The following is a 20,725-nucleotide window of genomic DNA, read 5'->3' as shown; positions in this document are numbered from 1 at the left end:
CCCTGCTCCGCAACAGGAGAAGCCACTGCAATGAGAAGCCTGCGCACTGCAACAAAGAGTAGCCCCTGCTCGCCACAACTAGAGAAAGCCCGCGCGCAGCAACAAAGACCCAAGGCAGCCAAAAATAATAAAATAAATTAATTTTAAAAAAGCAATATAGACGCTCTAAAAACAGAACCAAATGGAAATCCCAGAACAGAAAAATGTATCTGAAATAAAATTTTATCACATGGGATTAATAGGAGAGTGTTCACTGTGGAAGAATCAGTGAACCTAGACAGATAAGCAGAAATATTCTAAACTAAACAACAAAGAAAAAAGATTGGGGGAGAAAGATGGCCTGTGGGGCTGCAACAAATAGTCTGACATAAACCCTGTTAACTAGCCTATGGCATTGCAAATTAAAAGTACCGACCAATATCCTTCAAGAACAAAGATGCAAATATTGACAAGATACTAGCCAAGTCAATATATATACATATATATATATATATTTGCTTAGAGCAGATATATATACGATAATATATCATAAACTAATGGGGTTTATTCCAAGAAGGCAAAGTTGATTTAATATTTGAAAATCAATTAAAGTATTTCACCACATTAACAGAATAAACTATGAAAACTCATACGGCTGCCTATGTGGATGCAGAAGAAGCATGTGACAAATTTCAACATCCATTCATGACAAAAACATCACAGTTAAGTCGAAATATTGTCTGTCTGCTCTCTAAGACTGGGAACAAGGCAAGAATGTCTGATTTCACTACTTCAACATTGTACTTGAGTTCTAGCCTGTGCAATAAGGCATTACTTAATGCCTTATTAATTAGCCAATTAAATGGAGAGATATGTCATATGCATGTTCAGAAGACTCAGTTTATTTAGATGTTAATCCTTCCCAAAGTGATCCAGAGATTCAACATGGTCCCGATCCAAATCCCTCCAGGCTTTTCTGGTAGAAATTAGCAAGCTGATTCTAAAATATGAAGACATAGGACAGCCAAAATGATCTTGAAAAAAAGAAGTACTGGTTTAGAAGGGTTACACTACCTGACATCAAGACGTACTGCTATAAAGCTACAAGATAGTGTGGTGTTGGGGCAAAGATAGACAAATACATCAGTGGAACAGAATAGGGAGTCCAGAAATTGTGTGTGTGTGTGTGTGTGTATAAAATGCGATCAATTGATTTTCAACGAATGTGCGCAAGTAATTCAGTGGGGGAATTCATTTCAACACATCTTGCTGGAGCTACTGAATATCCATATGGAAAAGAATATACCTTGACCCCGCTCATACCACATGCAAAAATTTTATTTGAGCTGGATCTTAGAACTAAAAGTAAAAGCTAAAACTATAAGGCTCCTAGAAGAAAACATAGGGGAATATATATGTTCATGACCTTGGAAGTAGGCAACAATTTTCTTAGGACACAAAAAGTATTAACCATGAAAGAAAAGATTGATAAACTGGAAATATTGAAAAGGCAAGCCATAGGCTGGGAGAAATACACAATACACACATCTGACAGGGGTCTTATGTCCAGAATATATAACGTGCTTCTATAAACCAAAAAGACAAACAACCCAATTTTTATTTATTATTATTATTATTTTTTTTTTTTGGCCACACCACGTGGCATGTGGGATCTTAGTTCCCCAACCAGGGATCGAACCTGTGCTCCCTGCAGTGGAAGCATGGAGCCCTAACCACTCGACCGCCAAGGGATTCCCAATAACCAAGTTTTTATTTTTATTTAAATTTATTTTACTTATTTTTTGGCTGCGTTGGGTCTCCGTTGCTGCGCGTGGGCTTCCTCTAGTTGTAGTGAGTGGGGGCTACTCTTTGTTGCGATGCACGGGCTTCTCATTGCGGTGGCTTCTCTTGTTGCAGAGCACGGGCTCTAGGCACGCGGGTTTCAGTAGTTGTGGCCCTCGGGCTCAGTAGCTGTGGCTTGCGGGCTGTAGAGCGCAGGCTCAGTAGTTGTGGCACACGGGCTTAGTTGCTCCGTGGTATGTGGGATCTTCCCGGACCAGGGCTCAAACCTGTGTCCCCTGCATTGGCAGACGGATTCTCAACCACTGCGCAACCAGGGAAGCTCAACCCAGTTTTTAAATGGATAAAAGATTTTAACAGACGTGTCACGAAATACGCTCTACAAATTACCACTAAGCACATAGAAAAGTGCTCAAAATCATTAGTCAGTAGGAAAATGCAAATTAAAACCAGCATACATGTTACTTTATATCCATTAACAATTAAAATGAAAAAGACTGACCATATTAAATGTTAGCAAGAAGGTGAGGCAACTGGAATTTTCTTGCAGTGTTAGTGAGAGAGTTTAAAATGGTACAACCACTTTGGACAACAGCTTAGCAGTTATCCAAATCCAGTTTTTAATAAGGTTAAACACACACCTACTGGGCTTCCCTGGTGGCGCAGTGGTTGAGAGTCCGCCTGCCGATGCAGGATACGCGGGTTCGTGCCCTGGTCCGGGAGGATCCCACGTGCCGCGGAGCGGCTGCGCCCGTGGGCCGTGGCCGCTGGGCCTGCGCGTCCGGAGCCTGTTGCTCCACAGCGGGAGGGGCCGCGGCGGTGGGAGGCCCGCGTACCACAAACAAACAAACAAAAAAACCCACATACACCTACCATATAATCCACCAATTCTACTCCTAGGATTTACCCAACAGAAATGAAAGTGTAGGTCATTGGCAAAACGAGAGAGAGCGAGCAAGAGAGAGCGAGAGAGGTTTAGTTAGTATATCTGGGATGGATTCCAAACTGGAGGGGGTGGAGGTCAGAGTGGGAGGAGAGTGGAGGTCAGAGTGGGAGGAGAGTGAAATCAGACTGGGAGGTGGTGAAACAGCAGTAGCTGGGGTGTGGGGGAGGGGATAGGGATTTTTGTTTGTTTGTTTGTTTGTTATGAAACAGCCTGGAGCATGTTAGGCATCTAATCACACCAAAAATCAATATAAATTCCAAATAGTGCTGTTTAACCGCACAGAAAGATTACAGGAAAATAAATTAAAATATTTCTGAAATATCTGGAGAAGAGTTTGGAAGAGAGAACTTTGTCTAGAAGCAGTATATTACATTAAAAAGTTAGAAATGGCTGTATCTGACTAGATAAACTTTTGAAAATATGTCAAAATGAATAAAACAAAGTGCAAACAGACCAGGAAAAATATTTGCACCAAATCTGACAAAGGGTTAATATCTTTCTTACTAGTATGAGGAAAGTCCTTATTAATTGATTTTTAAAAAAATGTCTCCAATGAATAAATCGAAAAAGTATATAAACCTATGACTCAAAGAACTATAGCAGCTGGACAAATACATGAAGTAATGTTTAATTGTTCAAATAATAAAACAAGTTAGAATACTAAATTTTGGGGAGGGGGAGATGGCGAGGAAAGGATTGGGAGTTTGGGATTAGCAGGGGCAAGCTGTTATATATAGAATGGATAAACAACAAGGTCCTACTGTATAGCAGAGGGAACTATATTCAATATCCTGTAATAAACCATATTGGAAAAGAAAAACAACTAAACTAAATTATCATTTTGCTACTAAATTAGTGAAACAAAAATTTTAATTAACATAATTAATGCTGGCAAGGATATACGTTTATAGATAGATGGATAAAAATATATATATATAATTTATGTATTATAAAGTGGCATCATTTTTTCAAAGTCATTTTGGCACAAGGCATCAACTGTCATCAAGATGTCCACACCCTTTGACTCTGTTGTTCAGTGTCAACAACATTACACTGCAGACGGTCTGGGGATAAAGCTGTTCGGTTGTAGGGTGAGTTATAATAACAAAAGAAAATAAAAGGAAGCAACTTAAATGTCCAACTAGCAAGAGGAGTGCCCTGGAATCAGATCAGGACCAAACCCCAGCTCTGCCACTCGCGGGCTGTGCTACCAAGCTCTCTCTAAAACTCCTCATCTGAAAAAAAAAGAGGTAAATAATATCACCCATCATCCTATAGCTGTGGGGAATAAATGAGATAAACATTAAAAGCTCAGGGCATTCAGCTTAGCATATAATAAACATAACACATGTTAGATACTATTTTTCCTTCCACGTGACAAAATATCATTTAGCTGCAAGAAGCCAAAAGTGTGAAATAAAAGTTGGGAGAAAATATTTAGCAAAATACATGTCATATACTCAGTTGGAAGAATAATCCAATTACACACATTATATTGGCACTGCGACTGTCATAAACCATCCATCTCTAATAAACTATATGTGCCTGCAGGGAGCCTAGAAGGTATTAAACAGGCTTGAAAAAGTCACTGCTAAGACTATGGATAAATTATTTTCTTTTGCATCTTCCTATAAACCTGTAATACTATTTTCGTACATAAAAATAAACTCACAAAGGAGGAAATATCCTCTATCAGACTAATTTTTGAATTGGAAACCAGCACAGGCGAAGGCAGTCTGCCTGGGCGGCCAGGTCCCTTCCTTGCCTGTTGCCCTTGACTGTCATCTGGTCATGCGGGCCAGTCTCCTCTTGGTGTTGACTTTGTGATGCTCATATGGGCAGCCTCTCTGAATCCTATCTGAAAGGCTCCATCCTTTCTAGCTTTCTCACTGAATAGATGGGCACCAACACCTGTGTCTCTACCATCCCCACTCTTACAGATTACTTTCCTCACTGCACCGCACAAGCCGGTACACAAAAAAAGTGGCAGATCTTCTTCAACCCTCATGGACAAGAAAAGCTATATTTTCCAGGCCAAGTGCTGCCTGGAAGCCTCTTCACTACTATTCAAAAGCCTTAATCCAAACAATTAAGTAGGGCTTTGCTGTTTAACTGTTTGGTGCCCTGTGCATTGCTTCCATCTACACGATACCAAGTTTGTGGTAGGGCCATAAATACTTCAAGCAGGAGAGTGCTTGGGGCCAAAACTGAGTCCCCAGTTCAAACTCGGCCACCGTTTGTGGAAGAGGCTCTTCTATTAATGTTTCAATGTAAGTAGCTCATGGTAGCTGCAAACTACATCCTGTTTAGTGTGAACTCGAATTATAGCAAATGAAAACAGGGCTGCTATTCGCCTCGGCAGCTGAGGCATAATGCAGTCCACAAACATTTTATTTAGCATTTATTGAGCATCTACTGTGTGCCAGGCATTGCGCTAAGCACTGCAGCCAGATTTTCGTGGTTGAAAAGAACTTAAAGGTCATGAATTCCAACTGTCCAGTAGGTTCTTGGATCTGATTTACACTATCTCCAGTCAGAATAACTCTTAGGAAGAGCTCAGGGGTTTGCAAGGCTGCCCATCCCACTTTTGGTCAGCTCACTTTTTGGCAGGTTCTCCCTGGGGTTATTTCATAATTCCTCAATTATGCAGAGGGAACTATCACCAGCTATCACCTCTTGCTAAGAACGTGAATTACTCCTGTCCCTTGTACGGGCATCTAAGTGTCCCAGCCGTCTCTTACCCTGTGACTTAGCAGATGGTTTGTTAGACCCGGAAGTTAACAATTCACCCAACAGGTGTTCTGTATCCTGACACCAATCAGAAACAGGTAGTTTCCAGGTGGGTTAACATGGTGTCTCGGTGCTAGATTTTAGACATCTAGGTGATGTTCAGCCCATGCAATTAGGGCCCAACAGGAACAAATTAATCTTTCAGGCTCTCGGATGAGTCACAAATTCCATAAAAGGCCTGCTTCCAGCCCCTGGCACTAAAGATTAATAGCTTTTCACCCTGACTATAAGCATTTGATCCTCTTGAGACAGACGCACTCTCAGAGGGAGTTCTGACCAAGAGTTCTGACCCCACCCTGGTTATGAGGAAAGGCTTTGCCTAAGAAGCAGAAGTTAATAGGGGTGGAAAGCCTTGATGGCTGACGGAAATGGCCTGAGAGAAAAATCTTATTTAAATTTTTAAAACTTAAAATAATTATGCTAGAAGATGATAAAGCAATGTGTTCAAAACATTTACGGGAAATGGCTCTGGATTTAGAGTGCTCAGCTCGCTGAAACTATCAATCAGATGTGAGGAACAAAAAGACACTCTTGGGCATGCATGCAGGAGCTCAGAAGGCTTACTACGCGTGTCTTCACCATGACGCGATCACTCAGAAACTACTCTGGCAAAAGAAAAGAGGAATTTAAGAAAGGGAAAGAAATGGGATAGAAGAAACAGGGGCTGCTAAATTTGGCCAAGAATATGTGCCCTTAGCCTGGACAATTCAGAGAGCCTTCTCTCAAGCAGCTAAATTCTAGAAACAAAAGACTGAATTTCTGTTTCCATAGGTCCATTCACACTTTGAGAGGACCCTTCCTGAATAACTCAAAGCTCTCTAAAAATAGGTACCTCCATTGAGCCTGGCCTTTGATCCGTCCCATCTTCCCCCTCAGTGACTAACTCACTTAAGCGTCCACAATGGTGTTCCACTGGAGTCGACACAAGCAATGTCCCCCCACCCCACCCCCCGCACCCCCACGCCCACCCCCTGCCCCCCACCCCGGGCCTGGCAGTTTTCCAAGTGATCCACCTCTGATCATCTCGTAGGGGATTTCCTACTGCAAGAAAGGAAGGATGGCTGAGCTCGAAGTTCTTGAGTCTGTCTGTGGTGGCTAAATTTCTGAGGCCAAAATCAGGACATGAGACTTGAGGGTCAAGTTAAAATATACTTACCTAGGGCTCCCCTGGTGGTGCAGTGTTTGAGAGTCTGCCTGCCGATGCAGGGGACACGGGTTCGTGCCCCGGTCTGGGAGGGTCCCACGTGCCGCGGAGCGGCTGGGCCCGTGAGCCATGGCCGTTGAGCCTGTGCGTCCGGAGCCTGTGCTCCGCAACGGGAGCGGCCACGACAGTGAGAGGCCCGCATACCAAAAAAAAAAAAAAAAACTTACCTGAACAGAATATTTAAAACCAGAAAATTTGGGATATACAGCTCTCACATTGTCCAAAGATGCTTGTCTGAGAGACAAGGCAGGTGTGAAAATGTAAGGTCCTGACCCAGCGGGCACTTGGATAATAATCCTGTAACATGAACCTCTTCTTATGTTTCTCTTTTTTTTTTTTGCGGTACGCGGGCCTCTCACTGTTGTGGCCTCTCCCGTTGTGGAGCACAGGCTCCGGACGCACAGGCTCAGCGGCCATGGCTCACGGGCCCAGCCGCTCCACGGCATGTGGGATCCTCCCGGACCGCGGCACGAACCCGCGTCCCCTGCATCGGCAGGCGGACTCCCCACCACTGCACCACCAGGGAAGCCCTGTGCTTCTCTCTGAGGAGTGCTCCCAGTGACCCTCTCTCACCTGGGCAGGGGGAAGACATTTGGTGCTTTAACAGGCTTATACCTGGGCACGCCTTTAAATCCACAGTCTTTAGGGATTTGTTTGATGATTATGAGAGCCTGTTGGTTGGGGGATAGGGGAGAGATAGAAGGAGAAAGTATCTGATAACTCAGTCTCTTCTCTTTTGTCCCTAAAAACAGGCCCCATGCTGTGTATCCCACTTAGCAAACAAGTTTTTCCCTTGGAAGGCAGTTAGGCAGATTGCCACTGTTACCCTAGCATGACATCTGGAGTGGCTGGGTCGGGGCTGGCGATCATAACTTCGCCTTAAACCACTTATCGAAGTGTTTCTTCCTACTCCTTAGAATATCCTACCTCAGAACAGTTCTGAAAAATATGACTTTCCATCTCATTACTTTTCCACATGTCAGTGTTTCTTAGTGATGGCTGCCCCTAAGAACCACATGAGCTCAGTGGTCTACCCGTCAACGCCCTCCGGACACAAGCCCTGAGGAAATACTACAACTCTAGGAAGGAACCTCCGGGCCTACCTGCCGTCTCCAGGGCTCCTGCAAAGGACCCACAGGTCTTGGCCACCAGAATGCTCCAGTGCCAGCTGAGAGAGAAGAACTAGGAGTTCTCCCTTTCCTCTGGAGGTTGTGTCATATTCGATGAACTCTGTTGCAAGAGAGGGATAAAGGCTGGGAAGGCTCGCTTCCCCACAGAGATTGTTTCATACCCGGTAGACACATGCCCCAAATCCAGAGAGGCAGTAGGCACTTTGCAAATATTTACCTAGCAACATGGCAACAAGGGAGTAGTAGTTAAAGTTCTATTTAACTTCAAGGACACACGCCCTGCACTTCATTCTCTCCTCCCATTTGAAAAAAAGGCTACATCCTTTCCTGTGACTATCTTTCCAAGTGTTAAAAACCATGTGAAGGTTGGACCCCTTTAATTTCCAAATCATCCAGTTATCCAGGATTTGAACATCCGATGGAGATGTTTGCTTTCACGTGTGAAGGGAATGGCTGTCACTAGGCCTTGGAGTTCAGACTCATCCTTGCCTTATTGGAAATGAGAATCACAAGCTCTGCAGACTTTTCTAGATCTGCTGCTGATCTTCTACAGATAAATTCAGGACACCAAGTGTTTGGTGCTTACGGAAATCCACGACAACAAAACATGATAGAGGAACCAGAACATAACCTTCCTGCATTTTCCATCAGGAGCTGAGGGGAAAACTTAAATGCCTTCAGACACCCACATAACTAAGTCACCTTCCCCTCAAAATATGTAACTGTGGGCTTGGTGTCGTGGCAAATGCATGTTAGCAGAAAAGCTTGTTGAAAGGTAGAGCTCATATGAAGAACAAGGGGAAGACCTTAGTCACTAAAAACTCACATAGCAAGACAAGCGTTTGCCTCTGTGTAAACAGCATTCTCAGATGTGCCATATGCCACAGCGCTTAAGGATAATATAAGGGCCTCGTGTAAGATGAACGGTACCCACAGGGGAAAACATTTTATTAAGTAGCACTTGCATGGCGCCATCTTGTGGTGAATCCCTTCAGCAACTTGAAAGAAACAGGAAGCCCATTATTCTCACTTTATCAATTTTGTGAAGTGCAGTATTTAGACTATTTTTGACAAGTTTAAGAATACCTTGAGCTTCTACTTTCTAATAATAAAAAAGGGTTCAGGATACATTTTCCATTGGATCTAAGAGTGAATAAATATTGATTGAGATTTCCCCATCCCAAAGTCAGCGATTACAAAATCCAGGAAACAGATACACGCTACTATATATAAAATAGATAAACAACAAGGACCTACTGTATAGCACAGGGAACTAGATTCAATATGTTGTAATAACCTATAATGGAAAAGAATCTGAAAAAGAATATATATACATACATATATACAAAGAACTGAATCACTTTGCTGTACACTTGAAACTAACATAACATTGTAAATCAACTATACTCCAATAAAAAATAAATATATAAAAAGTAAAAAATAAAATCCAAGAAAATTTTTGAGGAAGAAATTTGACTGTTTCGCAGAAAATTATTTTTTAACAAGCTACTTTTTAATTTATTTATTTTTGGCTGCATTAGGTCTTCATTGCTGCACGCAGGCTTTCTCTAGTTGCAGCGAGCGGGGGCTATTCTTTGTTGCGGTGCACGGGCTTCTCATTGCAGTGGCTTCTCTTGTTGCAGAGCATGGGTTCTAGGCACGTGGGCTTCAGTAGTTGTAGCGCATGGGCTTAGATGCTCTGCGGCATGTGGAATCTTCCCAGACCGGGGCTCAAACCCGTGTCCCCTGCATTGGCAGGTGGATTCTTAACCACGGTGCCACCAGGAAAGCCTAACAGTTACTGTTTTATTTGAGAAAAGAACTTCTCAAATCCCGAGGTTCAGGGCTTCCCCGGTGGCACAGTGGTTGAGAGTCCGCCTGCCGATGCAGGGGATGCAGGTTCGTGCCCCGGTCCGGGAGGATCCCACATGCCGCGGAGCGGCTGGGTCCGTGGTCCATGGCCGCTGGGCCCGCGCGTCCGGAGCCTGTGCTCCGCGGCGGGAGAGGCCACAGCAGTGAGAGGCCCGCATACCGCCACAAAAAAAAACAAAAACAAAAACAAAAACAAAAACAAAAAAAAATCCCGAGGTTCAGGCTCTAGATTAAGCTGTACTATCTCATTTCCAAACAATTTCAAAGAAAAGGGGATTTTTCTAGATATGGTCATCAATGGATTGGTTTTAAACAACCTGAAAGGAAATTAATGGCCTGAGCACATGGACTCTGTATTTTTCTCTTTTCCTTTTTCAACTCAAGAAAGGGTTAACCAGTGGCGTCTCCCTAAAATTTACATGTAAATGATGCAGTGCCTCCTGTTCACTTATGAAAACTTCACACAATTGAATATGCACCTGAAGAACCAGAACTGAAACCAAGGTTCCCTAATTTCTAGGCTCACGGTCTTCACTGTAGCTCTCAGGGCTCTGCTTAGATAGTGAACCCACACTGGTTAGGAGTGGTGTGAAGTTCTGCATTTTGTGTGGTGATGAAATCAGAGTTGCGGATCTGTGGCCAGGTAGTTGTGGGGAGACACCTAAGCGAGATGGCCAGACCGGTCAAGCTGAGGACTGGAAAAGCTCCAGGCCACATTCAGGATTCTTTATGTTGCCAGCCCAGCCTTACAGCAAACACCGCCCCCCCAAACCCACCAGCCTGTAAGACTCTCCCCGCCACCAAAATCTTCTTCAGTCCTGCACTTACTTCATGGTGATACCACAGTGCCAAGTTCACAGAAGGCACTCAGTGAATGCTCTTGACGGATTACTCATGACATATCTCATCATGATGAATATCAGAAGACCCCCAATGCCTGAAACATATTGGCCATGAAATAAATACTTGGTTGACTGAATTTTTTAAAAAAATTTAAATCAGAATTCTTTCTGAAGCCACTATGGAGAACAGTATACAGGTTCCTTAAAAAACTAAAAATAGAGTTACCATATGATCCAGCAATTCCACTCCTGGCCATATAGCAGGAGAAGACCATAATTCGAAAAGATACATGCACCCCAATGTTTATAGCAGCACTATTTACAATAGCCAAGACATGGAAGCAACCTAAATGTCCATCGACAGATGAATGGATAAAGAAGATGTGGTGTATATATATAACGGAATATTATTCAGTCATAAAAAAATAATGAAATAATGCCATTTGCAGCAACATGGATGGACCTAGAGATTATCATACTAAGTGAAGTAAGTCAGACAGACATATAATATCACTTATATGTGTAGTCTAAAAAAGTGATATAGATAAACTTTATCTCGAGCAGAAATAGACTCACAGACATAGAAAGCAAACTTGCAGTTACCAAAGGGGAAAGTGTGGGGAGGGATAAATTAGGAATAGGGGATTAACAGATACACACTACTATATATAAAATAAACAACAAGGAACTACTGTATAGCAGCGGAAACAACTATACTCAACATCTTATAATAATCTATAATGGAAAAGAATCTGAAAAAGAATATATATGTGTCTATATGTGTATGTGTGTGTGTGTGTGTGTATAACTGAATCACCTTGCTGTACACCTGAAACTAACACAACATTGTAAATCAACTATACTTCAATTTACAAAAAAAAGAGAATTCTCACTTGCCTAAACTCTGAGTTCTTTTGTTCAGATTAAGCTTAAACACTCATTTATTGACTGCCCATTGGTATGGTCCAGGCATGGTGATATATATGCTCATTGTGGCTAAATTTGTACAGCCAGCCTGGCTGACTGAGGCCACACTTTGGTAAATATGGATCGTTGTGGTGGGAAGTCCCTCTACTGGAAGAAATAAGCAGTGATGGGTGCGAATTATCCCAATTAGCTTCCAAGGAACTGGGGGGTGAGGCTGCCTGACAATGATGCTGGGGGTCAGGAGGTCATCTAACTCAGCTTTCTGGAAGCCAGGTGCTAGGCACGGCTTGAAAGGCAGGACAGAGTAAGCCGCAGACAACGCCATCGGCCAGGTGAGATTTGGAAGGAGAATGTGGCTGGAGGAAACTGAGACCAAAAGCAATGTGGGGCTTCCCTGGTGGCGCAGTGGTTGAGAGTCCGCCTGCCGATGCAGGGGACGCGGGTTCGTGCCCCGGTCCGGGAAGATCCCACATGCCGCAGAGCGGCTGGGCCCGTGAGCCGTGGCCGCTGAGCCTGCGCGTCCGGAGCCTGTGCTCCGCAACGGGAGAGGCCACAACAGTGAGAGGCCCGCGTACCACAAAAAAAAAAAAAAAGCAATGTGGTTGGAAGTTGGCCATCGGATTCCAGGAAGGGAGGACCATCAAAGGAAGCTGCAGGCAGCCCAGGAGCAGAAGACATTTGGTGAGAGTCTTAAAGTGGAATAAAGGAGAAAACAGGAGATGGGAGATCGACTAGATCGATGAGTTCGAGGATTGTGTAGCTCCCATTCCCGTCCTCCCTCCCCAGTTTCACTGCTCACTCACGGAGGGGACAGATTAAGGGTCTAAAATGAGAAATGTTCATTTTTATTGGTCTTAACAGCCAACATAAAATGTTAAAAGGAAAATAAAATGAACACCCGTGACTAAGGAGAGTAGGGGTGCGATGGTGACCAAGTATGGATCTCAGTGATCCATCTCCTTCTTTTCTGTTACCAGAATACTCTGGGGACATGTCTGTGATGCACTAACCTGGAAGGAAGGGAAGAGATCCGAGAAGATACAGATATAGATGAAAGGAGAGATGCCTAGGGCATAATTAGGCGGTGAGAGGCAACCTGGGGAAGGGAAAACAGATTTGGGAGAAGTCGTAGAAATAGTTGCAAGGCCCTAGAGAGGAGCTGAAAGCAGCATTTATGAAGTCATTTTGGGGGAGGTGTGAGACAGCCATGCGGGAGGACAGGGGGGAAGGCAGGAGGTGTGGGGCGAGGATGGGCAGGCAGGGAAATTACGGTGGTGAGGGCACCAGCGCACCCCTGAGGGAATCCTGACCCTCCCAGGAGGCCCGTTACAGCTGCCCCACCTCCAAATGCTCCTCCTTTAACTGCAGGCAGGGTCCTTGCTGCCACCCTCTTCATCAGGTCAAGGATTAAGTCAAAAACTCAGCTTCAGATGGAGTAGCTGCAGCTAAAACTGATGACACCCCGTAAGAGGAAAAATATAAGGACTCTGCTCCTTACTCTCCCACCTTCATTCCCCCCAGAGAGAACATCCACTATCCCGGGGGCATCTCGAATAACAAACTTGGAGGAAAGACAAAAGGGAAAACAGAAGCAATGCACATGTTTTTCTAAGAAGTGAATTTCCCATGAGATGACAGTTACTCCTTTTTCTGCTGCCCACAACCCACCACGTATAACATATTTCCTGCTGGTGTGGTGGCAGGGAAGCCTCTTGAGATGGAGGGCTGGCTCTCCCTGGTCTGTTGAGGTCAAGGCCACTGGGTCTGAGCATCCTTTGGGAAGTTCCCTCTCTGTGGCCTCCCCACTTCCTCCACCCAACCCTCTAATCCCACTCTGATGGAAACACACACCAAGGTATACAAAGAGAGAGAAGGAATAGAAGTGGTCTGTCTATAGCTGCTTCTCGTGCAAATGTCCACAGATATGAACGAATAATATTCAGGACAAATTATGGAGAGGATGACAAAGTAAGGAGTCAATGAACTTCAGGATAAATATATCCAATCTGAAGAATAGAGAGAAAATGTGTTTTCTTAAAAATGAACAAGACCACACAAGCCATAGAATAATAAACAGAAGGTTTTAAATCTGTGTCATTGGAGTCCAGAGGAAGAGAAGAGATTGGTATGGGAAATATTGAAAAAAATGACCCCGAATTCCCCAAATTTGGTGAAAGATATAAACTGGCAGATTCAAGAAGCTCAGTGAAGCCCCAACAATAAGTTCAAAGAAAAGCACACGCAGACACTGAAACTCAAACTGCTGAAAGCCAAAAAAGGAAAACGAAAACAATTTCAAAAGCAGCTAGTGAGGGACTTCCCTGGTGGTCCAGTGGCTAAGACTCTGCACTTCCACTGCAGGGGGCCCGGGTTCAATCCCTAGTTGGGAAACTAAGATCATATATGTCATGCGGTGTGGCAAAAAAAAAAAAAAAAAAAAAAAGGCAGCTAGTGAAAACCACCTTACCTATCAGAGAACAATGAATGGAATTACTGCAGAGTTCACCTCAGGGACTGTAGAGACCCAGAAGACAGTGGAAGGGCATCCTAAAACTTCTAAAAGGAGAGAACTCTCAATCCAAAATTTCTTATCCCATAAAAATATTCCTCAGGAGTGAAGGCAAAATAAAGACATTCTCAGATAAAGAAAAACTAAAAGAACTGCTAAAGGAAGTTCTTCAGACTGAAGGGAAATTATACCAGAGGCAAACTTGAACCTTCAAGCACAAAAGAAGAGCTACAGATATGGCTGGTATCTGGGTCAACATGAGTCAGGTTGGCTACTTCCATATGCGATCCACAGAAGCCTTCCCCTTTCTCCCAGGTATAGTTGTATGTGCACATCTATCTCTTCATCGGGATGTATTTCTCCAAGGTCTGCAAATGCTTTTTGATTATTCTCGTATTCACCTACAGTGGCTCCCATTGTTCTGTGTGATGTAGGAAATTGGTTCAAAGGCTCAGGAACCATAATATCTGGATTCAAAGCCTACAACTTCGACTTACTAATAGGGTGTCCTTCAGCCAGTCACTTAACCTGTTTGTGCCTCAGTGCTCTTATCTTTAAAATGGGAGGATAATGTATTTCCCTTACATGTTATCATGAAGATTAAATTAGTTAATGCAAACGGTCATTAAATGTCTGTCCAGACATTCTCTATTATACAAATTTCACAATATAAATCCCAAAAGATAACGTTCTCTCCTGATAAATTAGTATGAGCGCTTTCGTTTGATAATAAAAATCGCATTCAGCAGTTTGCCACCCAGGCCGCATACCAGGATCACCTGAGGCAGGTTTTAACCCCTCTTTGTCCTAGGGCCTCACTTTGTACCAGTGAAGCCAGAATCCTAGGGAATGGGACTCAGGCTTGATGGTGTTTTAAAAGTTCTCCAGGAGAACTCTCACCTAGGCCTGAGAATCCCTGCTATAGTTTATCATTTTACCCTTTAAAAAATATCTTGACTTCTGAGAAATTCAAAGCTAAATTCCTTATGATACTCAGCCAAGATTTTTTATATTATTCCTCATCCTCCGTGGTTTATTATTTTCCACGTGACTTTTTAATTGTCATCAAACATGCCTTATGGGAAAAAAAAGTGCCTTATAAGTCACCTCAAATCATGTTTGGAAACAGGTAGAGAATAAGCTCTGATTTTTAAAAAAGGTCGTCCATGATTTCATGGACATCCTTCTACAACTTACTTGTTTTTTAACTGTCAATTCTTTGGGCAACAGTTTCCATAGATTTATGCTTGGGTGTGTGAAGTTGTGCTCACTTTTAACTTTTAGGTTCAAAAACAAATTTCCTTTGGGCTTGAAATGATGGGCCCTAGTTCTAATGTTCCCAGATTTAGAAAATAACTGCTGTATTCGCTTTCTATTGCTATGCAAAACATTGTCAACAAATTTATGGCTTAAACCAACACACAGTTGTTTTGTCTGTTTCTGAAGGTCACAGGTACCATCTGGCTTCTCTGTGTGGGGCCCCGGGAGGCTGAGATTCGGGTGTTGGCCGCACTGCTTCTCACCTGGAGGCTTGGGCTGGAGAAGGCTCAGCTTCCGAGTGGTGCCGCGTCTCCAGAGTTCATGGTGGCTCCAACTTCAAGGCCAGCAACAGAGACAGAGACGCTGCTGCTCCGAGTCTCTCCCTTCAGGAAAGGCCCACACCTCCTTGTGAAGGGCTCCCCTGAACTGTGCATACAGCACCCCCCCCCCACCGAGTGTACTTGTGTGGGTGTGCATTTGTGTGTTTCTAATACCCTTTGGGACGACGTCCCAGCATTTATTAGTGAATGCATCATGACGTCACCTACAGTGGTCTCTGACTCTGTTAACAAGTGGTGGGATTTCCCTGGTGGCACAGTGGTTAAGAATCCGCCTGCCAATGCAGAGGACGGGGGTTTGAGCCCTGGTCGGGGAAGATCCCACATGCCGCAGAGCAACTAAGCCCGTGCACCACAACTACTGAGCCTGTGCTCTAGAGCCCGCGAGCCACAACTACTGACGCCCACGCGCCTAGATCTCATGCTCCGCAACAAAAGAAGCCACCATAATGAGAAGCCGAGCACCGCAACGAAGAGTAGCCCCCGCTCGCCGCAACTAGAGAAAAGCCTGCGTGTAGCAACAAAGACCCAACGCGGCATAAATGAATGAATAAATAAATTTATTAAAAATAAATAAATATAGATTGTGCTACATTCCTTTAACCAAAAAAAAGTGGTATCTGACAGCTCAGAGCTTGTTATGTATATAGTTTAGGTTATATTATCTAAGCTTGGGATTTTAATTTGCCCACACCTTTACTTCACAACCCTCTCCAGGTGATGAGAATGTGTAACCGGGGCTGAAAACGGCTGGTTTCAATGGATGAATGAGATAAAGGAGGGCTTTCCAGGTGACAGGACGAAGAGAGGCGAGGGGCATGAAGGTAAGAATAACCTGGTATATTTGAAGGGCTGTGAGAAGGCTGACCGGCCTGGAGCTGTGGATATGTTTTAGAAGTAAAGGAAAATAAGGTCACAGAGGTCAGAGTGAAATTACTGTAAGGCTTGTGGAACCTGTATACAGACAGGAAAGACAGGAGGGATGTAGAAACCAAGTCCGCAAGCTCAGCTAGCTGGTTATTACAGAAAAATAGGTGTAAGATAATGAGGACTTTGCCAAGTGGTGGCACTGAAACAGAAATGCAGAAATGGGTGAAAGGATTCGGAGGACTTGCTAAATGGACAAGTTGAAAAGAGATATACGTAAGGGAGACTAAGGAAAAGGTTGAGCTATAAATGATCCCAAGGTTTCAAAGCTGATGGTCTAGGAATACACTATTAACAAATAATAAGTGAATACAAGAAATTGTTGGCGAGGAGTAAAGAGCATGAATTTGTCTAGATCATGGGCTTTTCTACGAAATTTTAATCTTCTAAAGTCAGGGATAGCATCTCATTTATTCACACTTAGCACGATGTCTTGTGTGTAACATACACTTTGGTTGGCTAGAGTTAAATGAGGTGGAATTGGAACACCTAAGTAGACATCCAGGTATGAAACTGAACGTGACAGAGAAGAGAAATTAACAAGGAAGAGATGAGTAGGAATCGAGGCTTTGCGCATAGCAGAGCCCTCCGGGAGACATCCTGGATCTAATAAGGATTTTAAGCATCTCTGCAGAACAACCCCATCTCCTGCATCCTCTTTCTCTTCCCCGCAGCTCACCCACTGTAAGAGACACCTGCTGATTTCATCATCCAGCATTCACTCCCTTTGCTGGTTCCTCAATTTCCCTTTGGAGAACTTCCCCCTCCCAGGGTACGCAGTCTGGTTGGGACTGTCAATCTCGGTGCCCTGCCCACTCCAGCTAGGGTGTCAAACCACTCACTACATAAATATTGGGCCAGTGCATTATATTCAACCTCCTCTTCCTGGAGGCCTTCCTGGATCACTGCACCGTCCGTCCCCCTCCTCCTTTGAATGTCTACAGAGCTATAGTTCACATTGTTCAAACTAGCAGCGATTGCCCTTTGACCTAAGCTAGGCCAATCAGACTCTATTCCGGGATTCTGAGTCTCCAGCGGCGTAAACAGCTCAGGAGCCAGAACCTCCTTGGTGGCTGAGTCCTGATGACACTATCCATTGGGTCTCTGAAATTGCTGGGGTCTCTGTCATCTCTGTGGCCTGTCTACTCAGCTTTGCTGTGAATTACCCTTCCATTACATCCCCTTTCCTGTAGTTAACCGGAGTTAGTTTCTGTTGTTGGCTACTAAACCTTCTTAACTGATTGACCACTTTCCTTCCCATTATTCAAATTTTGCACAGCTTTGCTTTGTGTTCAAAATCCAGAAGTGAGCATATCCTCTCCTGTGGACTTTCTCCCTCCTTTTCTAAGGCGCATCCCAGGGATTCTCATTTTCATTTCAAAGAAGACAACTTCGTGACAACAAATGCTGATGGGAAACAGCCAGCCTTGCACCTTCTAATTCTCATACCGACTAACTCATTGAGAGAGGTGCCTGTGATCCTTCTGCCCTGGACTGGATCTTAAGGTGTCTGTTTAAAATTCTGTCTCTCTTCCGACTCCATTTATTTCTCCAACTCTAAATCCCCTCCCAATCCATGTCAGATGCCCTTCAAGAGTATTTGAGAATATGCTTCTCCATCCCTTCTTTCCTGTGTCTCTACCCAATGTCCTCTTTCTTTGAGTGACCACTTTTTAAAAAATAACTAAAAACTGCAGTGCTCTCAGTATAACCAGTACGCATACAGGAGGCTCCGCTTCTTTCGCATGTGAGAGAAACAGATATAGATTCTGGCTGTGGAAGTTTGGGCTTCCATTGGACCCAGAGATCAACGCGTTTTACTACACTCAAAACGAACAGCCCTCACAGCGATAATGTTACTTGGTATTTATGCAACACTTTTCATCTCCAAGCAATTCATAGACATGAATTAGCTGTCAGTTCTTCCCACAAGAATAAGTGTGTGATGCTGGACCCGGTCTGTCCTGTTCCTCAGACCTAAACAAAGGGCCCTGCCTATAAACCGTGGCTGAGCGAGATGCCTTCTCACGAGGAAAAGAGGGGAAAGGTGGGGAATGAAAAGAGTAAGAAAGAAAAAAAGACAAGACCTACCATTCATCTAATGAATATTTTGAGTCTGGGATGACAGTTTGAAGAAAAACACTCCAGGGTTCTGGCTGGGCTCCATTTCCATTTATCACATTTTATGACTCCACAGAGGAGTTTCCACAGAGGCTAGGTCATCCCCAGCCATCCCTCAAGCTGTGGTCTTACATGTTTGATGATTCTTCCTTTGTGTTACTGGCCCACTTCCTGATACCAAATTCAAGTGTCGCCTCACTTATCAAAGCAGATCAATTTTAAACTAACACATGTAACGTGTGTTTGTGTGTGCGTACATACACATACACACACAACATCTGTACTCTTTTTCCTCTGTTCTCCCCACCCCTACTGCCCATTCTTATTCGAGGCCAAGGATTGGGGAGGGAGGTAAAGAATGAACCTTGCCTATTAGCCCGATGCTTTGCAGTGATGTGACTGGAATTCAAGAGATTAGGGACCGGCTTACTCCTTTTCAAGAAACCCTGCCGTCAAGAGGAAGGCGAGCCTTCACCTGCTCAGAGAAAGGGCTGGCTGAACTTCTTCACAGTGAGGCACCCTGTGCACTGCAAATAAATGCAGGGCGTGAGGGCAGAAGCCAAAGCCTTTCCACGGCTTTGCACACAGGTCTTCCTTAAAGATCACTCTATCTCAGAGTTTTGTCATGCACAAAGGATCCTCTTGCACCCTGATTCTCCCGTCTCAACCAATAATCACTCATGTCTGAGTCAGGGAAATCTGACACAGCAAGTACAGTCCCTTCAACAAGCCCCCTTCTCTCACCTCTCAAACGTCACCCTGGAATAGATGGAGCTGTGTGGCATTAAAGAAAACAGATACGCAGCAAACCATGTTTAGGACTGGTCATCTGGTGGGTAGGTATTTGCATAATGGGACAAAATGGGAGGATTTTTCTTTTTACTGTAGAGTCTTGTTCTCATAAACTCAATAGATTATATTAAAACAACTTTTAATTTATAAAATTTCTATAAAATTTAAAAACGTTTTACATGTTATAAAACCAACTATAAATCAAGGCATATCTTTATTTATTGTCATCTGTCTGTCAACATATATGTGTATCCACCTATCTTAGACATTCTACTTGTGTGTGCGTGTGTGTGTCTATTTCACCACCACTGGATTGTAAATCTCCTCAAGGTCAGGGACTATTGCCTCCTACCCATCCAGGGCTTTCAGAAACCTAAACTAAAGGAATCAAAGAATCAGGAGATGAGGAAAAAAAATAGAGCAACCTAAGACCCCCAAACAGGTGAAATTTCTAAACTATTGTGCTGCTCCTGGGGCTCCTTCCCAGCAGCCTCAGAGCTGCACTGTGGTTATTATATTCCAGGGTGGAGAAGGACAAGAAGAGAGTACCCTCCCATCAACACATAAGCTTTCAGGGATTTTTTTTTTTTTTTCAGATTTGTAGTTATCTTCCTCAAAATGTAATGAAAGCTGAGTGACCTGTTCAGAGTCCTTGTCAAGCAAGAACACCAGGGTACAATGCCCAGCCACGCGGCTCCGCTCTTGCTTTGGTAGAAGAGACCCCATTAACCAAAAGCTTAATGAGGGCACAGGATAAAAACGCACACACGGAACCGGGAGCGTCATCACGAAACTGCAGGACCTGCAGCACGAAGCAGAGGGCGTGCGGGGGAGCCCAGAGCAGGGGGACATGCTCTCTGGCAGGCCTTCCCGGGCCACAGGGAAGAATGGTCGGCCTCTCAGAACTCCACTGCGGAACTAAAGCGAACCAACGTGACCGGCTTAAGCGGGTGGTGACTAGAATGGTGAGGGAATCATTAACTCTTGAAATGGGACAATGAAAGGAATCCGTTCTTGAAGTAGGAAGGAAGTTCCAAGTCTTATTTTCTATGCTTCCAAGTTTGCTCCTGTACTTGGTCTCCAGTTCACAAAAATAGAAACCACTGGGATTCATGGTCTCCACCAGAATTTTTCGAGAAGGCTATATATATTTTACTTGTAAGGGAAACTGAAAGGGCCACAGATTAATTGAATACAGTCCACGTAAACCCTCATAGATTTCAGGTTATTCTTCTGTGGTTTTTGAAGTCTTCTGAGGTTTTTGACACATAGGGTGAAAAGCGTAAGC

This window comes from Phocoena phocoena, chromosome 2, assembly GCF_963924675.1.
Source record: "Phocoena phocoena chromosome 2, mPhoPho1.1, whole genome shotgun sequence".
NCBI lineage: Eukaryota > Metazoa > Chordata > Mammalia > Artiodactyla > Phocoenidae > Phocoena > Phocoena phocoena.
This window is presented reverse-complemented; position numbering follows the sequence as displayed.